This window comes from Trifolium pratense, linkage group LG5, assembly GCF_020283565.1.
Source record: "Trifolium pratense cultivar HEN17-A07 linkage group LG5, ARS_RC_1.1, whole genome shotgun sequence".
NCBI classification, from domain to species: Eukaryota; Viridiplantae; Streptophyta; class Magnoliopsida; order Fabales; family Fabaceae; genus Trifolium; species Trifolium pratense.
The window spans coordinates 31,836,258-31,850,559 of record NC_060063.1 but is presented as its reverse complement, the minus strand read 5'-3'; positions in this window follow the sequence as shown (position 1 = coordinate 31,850,559).

The following is a 14,302-nucleotide window of genomic DNA, read 5'->3' as shown; positions in this document are numbered from 1 at the left end:
TTGAGCATAGGATGGAAGATGAAATGAAACATTGTCACAAGGAAAGTCTTCAATGTCAGGAGCAACAGATTGAGGCATGGCCTTCTTAGCAGACATAGCCTTCTTAGCAGGAGGCTTGATGCTTGAGTCATCCTTTTCAGCTTCAAATTCAGAGTCACTTGATGGTGCACTCTTTCTTTTCAGTACACCCTTTTTCTTTTCAGGAGGAGGTATAGACTTGCTCCAACTTTTCTTAGGCCCATACTTGACAGGCTTCAGAGTAGTGTCCTTTGCTTTCTTGGTGACAGCAGGGGTAGTGGTAACAGCAGGTGCAGGTGTAGTGGTCCTGCTTCTCAGTCTTCTCCCAATTCCTTTCTGAGTAGGTGGAGGTTGCAGATCTTCTTCAGAGGGGACTTCATCAACATCTACTATGTCCTGCTCTTCATTGGTGGTTTTCTCAGAATCTTCACCAGCTTCATTTTCTGGTTCAGAATCAGCCACATCTTCAGGGGTACATTCTTTGTTTACTTCCTCTTCAGTGGAAGCTTCAGTATTAGATCCACTGCCAAACGACCCAGTGGCAGTGTTAGCATGTGGGCTAGATCCTCCTTTGGATGCTTCAACATCCTTCTCAGCATCAGTTGGTATAGAGGATGGTTCAACATCAGTTGGGGCATCGGTTACAACAGCCTTTTCTTGAGATTTTTCAGCAACATCAGTTATGACATTCGTGGGAACTGTCATACTCTCAGGAACACTAGGATTATTGCTCACACCAACATTCTCAGCAATATTTTGGGTTTTTCCTAGGGTTTCAACAGAACTAGGGTTTTCCTCTACAGAAGGGTTTTCTTGATTCACCTTTTCAGACACAGACTTAACAGACGATTCAACATTCGCATTTTTGCCGGAGACAACATCATGCGATTCCACATACGCCGTTTCAGAAAGATCCTTATTCAAGTATAGATCAGACATGCTCAAACCCCTTTTTATGGGAGATTGGGGTTTCTTCTTCTTAGACCTAACAGAATCAGACTTAATAGAGATTGAGGGAGACGATTCACTTACTTTCTTAGTGGATTTTGCAGATTTCTTCTTCTTAGAAGTAGTTGCAGGAATACTTGATAAAGGCATCGCATCTACCACAACAGTTGTTCCTTCCTTCTTAGACTTTGATCTTGTTTTCACAGTATCAGCAATTTTGTTTTTGATCTGAGCGGAACCGGAAGATTGAGACATTTTCACAAAGGACTTGTTGAAGTTTTTGAGATTTTTGATGATTTGAGATGATGATTTGTGTTTGAGGATCGCAGCAGAAAGTTCAGAGGAAGTTGAAAGTTTTGGAACGAAATAATGATGATATGAGAGTTGATAGCGTGTAATAGAGCAGTTATGGAAAGTATTTTTTGTCTTTCCCTGATTTACGTGCGCCAATAGATGAAATTTGGAGAACAAAACGGTTGCGCGCACATAATGCCTTAACTGCTATAATTCCTCATATAGGCAAATCCCCAATTTGCCCCTAAGCCTTTCAAACTGATTTGCATCTAAAGCTTTGGTAAAAATATCAGCTACCTGTTCTTCAGTTGCAACATGCTCCAATTTCACAATATTCTCTTCCACCAAATCCCTGATGAAGTGATGGCGAATGTCAATATGCTTTGTTCTACTGTGCTGAATAGGATTTTTTGAAATATTTATGGCGCTTAAATTGTCACAGTACAATGTTAGAGCATCCTGTTCAACATTGTATTCCTTAAGCATCTGCTTCATCCACAATAATTGAGAGCAACTACTCCCAGCTGCAATGTACTCAGCTTCTGCAGTGGATAGAGAAACACAGTTTTGTTTCTTGCTAAACCATGAGATAAGATTTTCTCCTAGATAAAAACATCCTCCAGAGGTGCTTTTTCTGTCATCTGCACACCCAGCCCAATCTGCATCACAATATCCCATCAACCTAGCATTGTTGGTATGGGAATACATTATTCCATAATCAGAGGTTGCATTGACATACTTCAAGATTCTTTTTACTTGTGTAAGATGGCTCATCTTTGGCTCAGCTTGGTACCTAGCACATACACCAACAGCAAAGGTGATGTCAGGCCTGCTTGCTGTGAGGTACAGTAGGCTCCCTATCATGCTTCTATACAGGCTTTGGTCTACATCTACACCTTTCTCATCCTTGGTTAATTTTAGATGTGTGGCAGCAGGTGTTCTTTTGTGTGCAGCATTTTCCATGCCAAATTTCTTTATGATATTTTTAGCATACTTGCTTTGAGACACAAATATTGTGTCTTCCATCTGTTTCACCTGTAATCCAAGAAAATAGGTTAATTCTCCTACCAAGCTCATCTCAAATTCAGACTGCATCTGTCTCACAAAGTGTTGGACCATCGGTTCCGCCATCCCTCCAAAGACTATGTCATCAACATATATCTGTGCTATCAACAAGTTTCCATTCATTTCTTTGACAAATAAGGTCTTGTCATTTCCACCTTTCTTGTATCCTTGGTTAATCAGGAATTCAGTTAACCTTTCATACCAAGCCCTTGGTGCTTGTTTCAAGCCATACAAAGCCTTTTTCAGTTTGTAGACATGATCCGGATGATTTGGATCTATGAAACCTTTGGGCTGTTCAACAAATACTTCTTCATGAAGATACCCATTTAGAAAGGCGCTCTTGACATCCATTTGGTAGAGTTTGAGTTTGAGGATGCAAGCTACACCAAGAAGCAGCCTTATGGATTCTAGTCTTGCCACGGGAGCAAAGGTCTCATCAAAGTCAATTCCCTCCACCTGAGTGTAGCCTTGAGCTACCAGTCTTGCCTTATTCCTTGTTACTGTACCCTTCTCATCAGACTTATTCTTGTATATCCATTTAGTGCCTATGACATTTACTCCATGTGGTCTTGGAACAAGGTCCCAGACTTCATTTCTCTTGAATTGATTCAATTCCTCTTGCATTGCTTCAATCCAGAACTCATCAGTAAGAGCCTCTTTTATGTTTTTAGGCTCAAATTTTGATACAAAACAAGTGTTTGAGATAGCATCAATCTTTCTTCTGGTAGCAATGCCCTGGTCTGGATCACCTATGATTAGATCTTTAGGGTGATTCTTCTGTGTCCTAATAGATGGTGCTTTTGCTGGGGCAGGTGCAGAGTCTTGATCAGATTCATCACCTTTTAATTCAGACTTTTCACTTTGTGTCATCTCATCAGAGTTGTCAGGAGATGGTTCAACATCAGTTTCCACATCCGATGGTTGAGTGGATAGTGCATCATCAATCACAACATTGATCGTTTCCATAATGACTTTGGTTTTTGTGTTATAGACCCTGTAGGCTCTGCTATTCAAGGAATATCCCAGAAATATACCTTCTTCACTTTTAGGATCAAGTTTTCGTCTTGGTTCTCTGTCAGCAAGAATGTAGCATTTACTCCCAAAAATGTGAAAGTGTTTCACAGTTGGCTTTCTTCCCTTCCATAATTCATACAAGGTTGCAGATGTTCCCTTTTTGAGTGTTACACGGTTGTGTATGTAGCAGGCTGTACTCATAGCCTCTGCCCAGAACTGATATGGAAGACCCTTGGCATGAAGCATTACCCTAGCAGACTCTTGAATGGTTCTATTCTTTCTCTCTACTACACCATTTTGTTGTGGTGTTATGGGAGCAGAGAATTCATGTTGGATACCTTCTGCTGCACAGAAATCATAGAATTTGCTATTCTCAAATTCCTTTCCATGATCACTTCTGATCCTTATGATGACAGACCCCTTTTCTCTTTGAAGTTGTACACATAAGTTTCTAAATGTTTCAAAACTATCTGATTTTTCTCTAAGGAAGTCTATCCATGTAAATCTAGAGAAATCATCCACCATAACAAAAGCATACCTTTTTCCTCCAAGACTTTCAGTCTGCATAGGTCCCATCAAATCCATGTGTAACAATTCAAGTGTTCTGGTAGTAGATTGATGTTGAAGCCTTGGGTGCGCCACCTTGGTTTGTTTGCCTATCTGACATTCTCCACATATTGTTCCTTCGTCTATCTTTAGCTTGGGTAATCCTCTGATTGCTTCTTCAGCTATGACCTTTTTCATTCCTCTCAGGTGTAGATGACCCAACTTTTGATGCCAGAGTTTGACTTCCTCATTTTTGCTTATGAGGCAGGTAGACATATAATTTCCTTCTTCAGACACCCACAAGTAACAATTGTCTTTGGACCTTACTCCCTTCATTATCAGTTTTCCTTCTTCATCTGTAACAAGACATTCAGATTGTGTGAAGTTCACCTTCATGCCTTGGTCACATAGTTGACTGATGCTAATCAAATTTGCTGTAAGTCCTTTTACTAACAGAACATTGTCTAAGTTTGGTAACCCATTATCAATTAGGTTTCCAATTCCTTTTATTTCTCCCTTAGCTCCATCTCCAAATGTTACAAAGCTTGTGGCATAGGACCTTAGGTTGGCTAGATACCCTTCCACTCCAGTCATGTGTCTAGAGCATCCACTGTCAAAATACCAATCTTGTCTAGATGATGCCCGCAGTGATGTATGAGCTATCAAGCTTACACCATCTTCCTTCTTCTTCCATTCTTTCTTGACATTCACGTTCTCAGATTTGGGTTCAAGTGGCCTTGAATTCTGTGGATAGCCGTACAGTTTGTAGCAATAAGGTCTAATGTGCCCTTTCCTACCACAATAATGACACCTCCAATTCCTTCTTTTAGTCCTAGATCTTGACCTGTTGTATTGATGGTGAGGCGGGTGTTGAGGCATCGAGTTAGTCTGGACATGCTGCTTGGGTTTTAACCATGTGTCAGTTCCCTGATGTGTGGGAGGGTGAGGAGGTAGTAACCCACCACTAACAGGAAAAGTTTTATCAATGGGGGTAGTGATTGTAGCTTTGTTGTAACCCATTTCTTGATCCACTATCTCGTAATCAAAGCCAATAGGTTTCTTACCAGCACTTTGTTTTAGCAGCATGGCTTGAAACTTTTCTTCTCCTGATGCAAAAACTCTAACTTGTTTTCTAGCATGCTCCAAGTCTTCATTCAGCTTTTCAATCTCTTTGTTGAGAGTCTTAATTATATCCAGACATTCATTCTTCTCGGCCTGAAGTTGACAATTTGTCTCCTTTTGTTTTTCCAAGGCTTTGCAGAATTCATTGCTCCTGATGAATAAGTCCTTATAGGTAGCCAGCAGTTCTTCATATGATGTTTCATCGCATGATTCAGCATCAGATTCATAGACACCTGTCAATGCATTGACAAGTTTAGCAGATTCACCTTCATCTTCTTCTGAATCATCCTCATCTGACCAAGTAACAGCAAGACTCTTCTTCTTCTTCAGAAAAGTAGGACATTCAGATTTGATATGGCCAAATCCTTCGCACTCATGACACTGAACTCCTCTAGATGAAGTACCTTTGTCATCACTTCTGGTCCTCCTTTGAGTAGATACAGGTTTGTTGGAGTCAGATTTGGTGCTTGGACCATTGAACTTATTGTTGAAGTCAGATTTGGTGTTTGGACCATTGAATTTATTTCTTTTATCCATCCTCTTCATGATACGATTGAACTGTCTACCAAGTAACACCATGGCTTCAGATAAACTTTCATCACTCTCCATATCTATCTCATCATCTTCTGTAGTATTAGAAGTAAAAGCCAAACTTTTGTTTTTCTTCTCTTTTCTTTGGTTTATGCTCATCTCATAGGTTTGAAGTGAGCCTATTAGTTCATCCACTTGAATGTTGGCCAGATCCTGAGATTCTTCTATTGCTGTTACTTTCATGTCAAACCTCTTAGGTAGAGATCTGAGAATTTTGCTCACCAGTTTTTCATCTGATATGGGTTCTCCCAAGGCATCAAATGAATTTGCAAATTCTAAAATATTCATGTGAAAGTCATGAATAGTCTCTTCTTCCTTCATACTCAGATTTTCAAAATTTGTGCGAAGCATCTGAAGTTTGGACAGCTTTACCTTGTTGGTTCCTTCATGTGCTTTCCTGAGTATTTCCCACGCCTGTTTGGCTACAGTGCATCGTTTAACAAGTCTGAACATGTTGATGTCCACCCCATTGAATATGGCATTCAAGGCTTTTGAATTTCCCAGAGCTAGGTCATCCTCGTCTTTGGAATAGTCTTTATTAGGCTTGATTTCACCTGTTAGCTTTCCATCCTTATCAATGACCATAGGGGGTTCCCATCCATTTTCTACAGCTTTCCATGTTCTGCTATCAATGGATTTAAGAAACACCATCATCTTAGCTTTCCAGTAGTCATAGTTCTCAGGCCCAGTTAGCAGTGGTGGTTTAGAAACCGTTCCTCCTTCCTTGTCCATCTCACCAGAATTTTCCGTCCCTGAAGCTCACCCTGAGTTTCGAGCAGGGTGCCTGCTCTGATGCCAATTGAAATTCTGGCACACTAGTATAAAGATGTTGTACTCAACGCTTCACCACTATAGTATACTTTTAATGCGTGAATCAATGATCCAACATCCAACAGCGCATACACAAGGAATAATAAACTAAACAAAACTGAAAGTAAATTAACACAGTAATTTGTTAACCCAGTTCAGCATAAGCCTACTCTGGGGGATACCAATCCAGGAGAGAATCCACTATGATAGTATTAGTTTGAAGCCCTCAATAAACCTCCCGTTTATGACTTCTCACCTAATCACCACCCGTGCTATATCCTACCTAAGACACACCTAGGTATGAGAACCTCCGCTCACCTCCTCTTGACCACAGCCACTGTGATCGTACAATACTAGATTTAATATGTGAAGACACACTTCATAAAACACTCACACCACTTCCGTGCTTAAAAGCTTTGGAATGGTATACACACACTATCTCCTTGCTTAGAAGCTCCAGAGATATTACAATGCACAAACACACAGTTCCTAGTCTAGTGGGAAATCAACACAAGACTTAGAACACAATAGACACAATACTAAAACCTAAACTCACGCTTTGTAAGACTCAAATCTGGTTTCAGTTATTTGAACAAAGGCTTCAACCTTCTTTAAATAGCCTTCACGAGCTCAGGCTAGGTCTTCAGTTAGGCTTCAATGGCATAGCTTGATTAATGGATCCTTCAAGGAATATTCTTCGATTAAAATGTTTTGTTTCCTTAACTTGAAGATCTGATTAGTAAGCAAAACTTGATCACGAGATCCATTAATAATTATGCGTGACAACGCTCCTTATCACAAACGATCATTTATTATGGATTCCATATTTAGAACTTAGGCGTGAGATCTCAACATACACAGGCCCGGCCTACTGGATGTGGTATCCAATGTTGAAGCATTGTACCGAACATCTTGCTTATACTGGATGGTGGAAGCATGTAGTTCCACATCAAGAAAGATCACATGTTTTAGCAAAATGAGGCCAACCATACAGCGCCAACAGATTCTATTACTAATTAATTTAACTGCAACTTAGTTTATAAAAAATATTATGAAAGAGTCCGAGAAAAATGGCAAGATAAGTAAGGTCAATGGGTGCCACCCTTGAAGATTTGGAGTAAGTTTGTTTGTCTAACTCGGTTAGTGCACTTTATTCGATCATTGTTTCCAGTATTCTTATGCATTTGGTTCTTTTTCATTGTAGAGGGAATATGATACACCGTACTTTATGGGATAATCATGACCCATCACTCCCTGTAATAATTATACTTCAGCTGTGCAAACTTAAGAAGTATCTTGGTAAGAAAAATTTGAATATGATTTTTATGATCTACTTCAGGTGAATTTGTTTTCCATGGGAGTTTCATGTTGAAGCTGCACAAGAAATTGATCAATCTCAAGGTTCATGTGTGCATAATATACTTAGCAGCGTTCACATTTTCCATATGGAATATGATCCTCATAGTGTAAGCCTTTTTTTGTTTCCTTTCCTCTCTATGTCTATATAAAAGATTGGTTTCTGTTTTGTGTTTAGGCAATTTAGTGGCAAATATTAGATTCATGTTTGGTACAAAAAAATCATGGTTTGGACTGATTTTTCCAGCACTGCATGCTATTTTATTGTGCTATCTTTGATGCTTTTATATTGCAATGGAAACAATCATCATGTCTAGAGTGTGTACACATCTACATATCCATGGCCAATCAAGAAATTAACATATATCCATGTAGCTTAAATTTTGGCGTTGATGCTCAGGGTGAACTTGCTTGCAAGGTGCTTGGCAGTTGGGCGGATTTATGCAGAGGACATCGCTTGGTCCAGGGTGACAAATTTTGTTTTGCTCTTAATGAACATGCGGTAATTATGTCATGTATGTCTTTGTTTATCCTCTGATAGGGATAAAAACCACCCTTAGTTATCCATTGAATGATGGCTCTTATTTGCCTTTGTATGTCTCCCCACAATATTTTGTGGCTTACTCTTGACTTGTGTTAGTGTGGTTTGGTCACTTTGGTGTACTTTTTAATGTATTAGTGTCTTTGTTTCAAATATTTGGTACTCAATGAAATGTATCCAATCTTCAGTTAATAACTTATTACAAATATTCCTTTCTTTGTTATTATGCAGTTTGAAGTTTTAAAATTTAGGTTCATCATGTTTCACATCAATTGTTCATACAAATATTCATTTCTTTGTTATTATGCAGTTTGAAGTTTTAAAATTTAGATTCATCATGTTTCAAATCAATTCTTCAAATTGCTATAGATCTGATATTCTAGTTCAATTTACTTTTATTAATGAAATGTATTCAATTTGCATTCAATGTTTTCAAATTTATAGTACTGATATTCCAGTTCAATTTTTTTATTTTCTCTTTGAATAAGTTTAAATTTCCATTGTTTTAGCATTCTAATGACACGGTTGAAAGGGTTGGAGAATGGATGGTCGCTACTTTGAGATCTTTTGGGATCAAAATGACAAACAATATAAGCAAAGATGGTTGTAATTTGAGGTTCAACCTCCATGTCTTAACCTTTGAAAGAAATGTGTTATTTGATAACATGGAAAGAAGTAAAAATAATCAGAGATTGGAGTATCTAATTTGATAACAACCACAAACATGAAGTAATCTATGTGTATACATGAGGATGATAGGCATTTATGGTACTATTTTTTAGGGATGGCTATAGATCATGATTCATAGCTATCTTTCAATTTACTAGCCAGCTTCAATGATGACACTCACCAATGATCTAACCTTCTCTTTTACTTATTGCCTCACGTTTTTCCCAAATACTTAATATTTAATCATCATGATTTCTTATAATTAAGGCTAATTTTTGATATAGTTTCTTAATCTCTACACCATATATAAATCTCCATATATCACTTAACATGCCTATGATTGTTAGTTCATAATTGGATACTCATGACCTATTCGCAAGTGTACGAATTCGACACGTAGTAATAAAAAGAGTTGTCGATCCACAGGGATTGCGCGACTAAACAAGTATAATAGTGTCTATAAACATCATGCAATAAGAAAACATAAATTGGGGATTTGGTTGAGTAATTTGACGGTAAGAAAAAAACGTGCTAATTCAATAAGTGGAAAAGCGAGGTAGAATCATCGGAATCACCTAGTCTATAGGTTAATCACATGCAATCTAATGTATCATATGAAATCACTCAAGTATTCACAACTGGATCAACAATATGGTGAATCACAATCTCTTGTCAAAATCCACCATATTCGTTATCGATACTCCTCCGATCTCTCGGACGTAAGCTACATACAACGAATGATTTGAAAACGCGTTGATCGTTCGCTACACTCTATGTTTCAATCTCTCGACCGGAAACACTCAAGTGCTTAATGCAATCAGTTCAGAAATTAAATCAATATTCTCATACGTGACTCAAATCTAAATCCATTATAAAACTAATGAAGATTCATAAGGCATTAAACTCAGATTTGCATTAAGTAAATACTATTACAAGAGTAGTTTCATACACATACAGCAGATTACAAGCAATCAATCTACATCCTAAGCTATCCTTGATCCTACCTCCACAAGAAGCTTAGCACCTCATGTTGCTTCGTTCGCCTCCTAGCTTCAACGTCATGGTTTGAGAATCCATTCAGCTGAGGTGCTTGAAGCTATCCAGTGAGTTTCAGGATCCAAAAGGTATGAATGCTCCGAAATTCAGAATGCAGATGAACCGTAGCAGAAAATCGAACTCCTTGAACCAGAAAATGAAGTTTTAATATATAGTAAACGCAACCACGCCGCGCGCCAGATCTACCACGCCGTGCGTGGTTGCAATTCTCCTGGTCACGCCGCGCGTATAACTGCCTCACGCGGCGTGTGATCATAACTGAGGTCTCTGGTCTTCAACTTTGGCTCCTTTGCGCCGCGCGTGATGGCTCCACGCCCCCGGCGTAGTTCATCTTCTTCATCACGCCGCGCGTCATCAACCTCCACGCCGCGCGCAGTTGAAATGGTGAAAAACCCCTCTCTGGTCCATGAATTACGCCGCGCGTGGTCAGGTCCCCACGCCGGGTGTAATTGAAGATATAATTGGCCTCTCTGGTGCAGACTGATACGCTGCGTGTGGCACATCACGCCCCCAGCGTAGTGTAACTCTGTATTTTCTTGCGCATTTTCCTGCTTTCTTAGAGAACAAGTAATCCTGCTTCCGAGTAGATTTCTCTTGAATTTATTGCTTAAAACCTACTAAAATGCATCTAATGTTACTCAAATAGGCATGGATTAGAGAGTGCGACGATACGTTATCAGATACTGTAATCATGCTCCATCTCTGAGTATCAACAAATGTTAGTAATGCTGATCATCGATAGAGATTCGCGGATTTTTTTTATCCTTACCCCGAATATCAATATAGATACTAATTTATGCGCGCTACATAGTTTCGTAATTTTTGTATCTTTTAAATATAGATGTGTATAATTTGCGCACTGCGTGTAGAGTTCCTAAATTTTTATCCGCTAAAGGCCAAACTCAGAATCACTTCATGCTCTAGAATTCCGTCTATTTAACTTTGAAACTATCTTACTCTTTTTTTTTTTTTAATCTTGTATTTTGAAATTTGTATCGAACTTGACTTCCATGTTCTTTTGAATGCTTTGTCTTAATTTCCATATATGCTTATGACTAACTCCTATGACTCATAGCATCCCTGATTGACATATAAATGCCAAGTTTGCCCCGTTTGATTGATAATAACCATGATTGTTATTATATACTAGGGGTAAACCCGTGCGTTGCACGGGTTCGATTAAATATATAATTAAAATATTTTTATAAATGAAAAATAATAATTGTTATAAATATAATAATATCATATAGTTAAATGATAGATATTAAAATAGCATATTTAACTCCTCTTCGATGTATTATTGGTCAAAAAAGAATAAGAAAATATGAGACATAAGAGCAATTTAAAGTTCGCTTATAGATATGTCGTAAAATAAATTATAACCTTTAACTTCTAAACTTTTGCATAGATCATATACATTCAAATTATTTCTAATGTAGTTGAGACATACATTTTTTTTTTTACAAAACATACCAAATCCATGATTTAAATAGAAGAAAAACTTCCGATCAAATGGACGTGCTCCACAATCATCACACTGCAATGACCACATTTATTGCATAAAGCAATCTTTAAACTTCAGTCCTTAAAAAGATGAAAAATGGATATTGAAAATAGAATAACATTCATATATATATAGACATAATTTGCTAAAATATCTATACATAGAAAACATACAAAATAATTTAAATACAAAAAATGAGAGAGCATGACTAAACAAAAAGTATGTGATACATGTGAATAGATATTAGTTATATAAGGATCATGGTTACATTGAGAAGCATTCCAACAGTCATAAGATTTAATTGTAATGAGTGTTTAGTTATCATTGCATTATATTTTTACAAATTAACTATGCAAATGTTAATTTAAAGCATAAGAAATTAGATCTCTTTATGCAAAAACCACAATAACACATGAAGTTTAATTCTTTTCATTTTAGTGTGCTGTTTCTTTTGCAGATAATCAAAAGTCACACTATTAATTGGTGTTTCCAATTATTTGCAATTAAGCATAAAATAAATCTCATAACTGATTTCAATTATTTTTTCTTCTATGGACCAATAATAAACATGTTATTGTTCTCGTATTTATCAATTATCTTTTCTAAAAAGTCCGGTATCAAATATAAAATTATATTCATAGTTATACAATAACTTTAGTAAAATTGCATATTATTAAAAAAAAATTCTAAGGAAGATTTTTTTTTTTATCAGAGAATTTTTTAGTAAAGTTGGACGCAAAAATGTCAATATGGCGCAATTCAGTTTTTTCTCAATTACATTATATACTATCATTTATCATTATAAGTCCAAATTTAGTAGAAAGCTGAGACAAATAATATAAGAATACATCATTGTTTGTTGATATATCTTCTTGTGATAATTTCATTTTAGAATTCCAACAATCATGAGAATTTGATGGTCATAGTATCATTTATGTCTCTCTCTAAACCATAACCGAGATATAAATTTGTAGGTCTTATTATATTAGTTGGTCACTTTTAATTAAATTTTTCATTTTTCATTATTGATATATTCTTTTGTAAGAAATTCTCTTAGAGGTGTCACATCATCACAAAGAAGGCATAAAAGCAATTCAAGCTTCCTTTTAATAGTAAAAGATGTTATGTCAATTTTCAAGATATAATTTGGTCGATCAATATAATAGATATCCAACCATAAAAAATATGGATTAACATATATGAAGAATATGAAATACAAAATGGATAAATAATAAAAGGGTGAAACTGAATATACAATAGATGATCAAATATTCTTATATGAGTGACTATTTGTTTTACAAATTTCTCGTAAGGATGCATGAAAATCAATAGATATTTTAGTCAATATTCTGCCATAGAAATCAATAAATTAGTGAAGGCATACATGGAAAGTAAGAAAAGAACATAAGACATTATTAAAAGTTGAAGAATACGTACCTAAGAGTTATTTTGGAGAAAGTAAATGATGACTCAAACAAAAAATTTATAAATTAGTAAATACCTTTTTCTTCCTCTGGTTCTATCACATGGATCTGGAGTAAGTAGACTAAAATAATATAACGTGCTATGTTCTCGATAACAAATGAACAACCAATATCAATAAATAAATGAGAAAAATAAGATTGTTTACTTACAATCATTGTTATGATAAAAAATATATTTTAAAGATAACTTTTAAATGAACAATATAATTTGATAAGAGTAATTGAGTATACCGGCCTTTTCATCCATTAACATTCTATTGTAGTGAAAAATTATTTCTTTCAACCTACACATGAAGAACAAAAACTAAACATTAGTACAAATGAATATTGTTGGATATCAATACATAGCACCATGGTAGAAATACGCTCAAAGATTGAGTGAAAATATCAATTATTAAGATTTAAAAATAATAAGTAGAAAAAGAATGTGGGGTGATGGTTATAAAGAGTAAGAGTGAACCTATTAGTCACTAAACTTTCTCATTTTATAGTAAAGTGTTTTTCTAGCTCATACCACTTTCTAGCTCTAGAATTTGAAAGAAAAACCTATCATAATACATAGCACATACCACTTTTTTTTTTCCTTAGTATTGAAAGAATATATTTTGTGGTTATATTGGTCCCTTTTAATTCATTTAGGAACCAATTAACTTGCAATGAAGAGAGACACACGTTTTTTTAATATTAAATTCAGCTCTTTAAGGGATTGATCAAAGAGGTTTGGAATATCAAAGTGACTCACTTGCTTGAAATATAATGATTCCTTTTTTTTATTAGTATTAGTATTGAAAGAATTCCAATAGTCATGAATATTTTGTGGTTATATAAATCTTATATATTAGTTGGTCCATTTTAATTTAATAATTTTTCATTTTAGTTAGTTGGTCCCTTTTAAGAAGTTATATAGTGCTAATTTGATATATTGATAATTAAAATTAAAATGATTTAATTAAAGATAATTAAAATTAAAATGATTTAATCAAAGGAGATGATGAAAAAGTTTTTTAATAGAGATTGTAAACTTGATAATTTGATATATTGATATATTGATAATTTAAATTAAAATGATTTAATTAAAGGAGATGATGAAAAAGTTTTTTAATAGAGATTGAAAACTTTTCTCGTAGAGTGCCACATCATCAAAATACTTGATTGTGAGCAACTCAACATTCCTTTTACTTATAAAAGATATGGCGTTCTGCCAAACCCGTGCAACGCACAGGTCGCTTTCTAGTTGTTGCAAATAGTTGAGTTGAGATATTATCGTATATTTGATTTGATAAA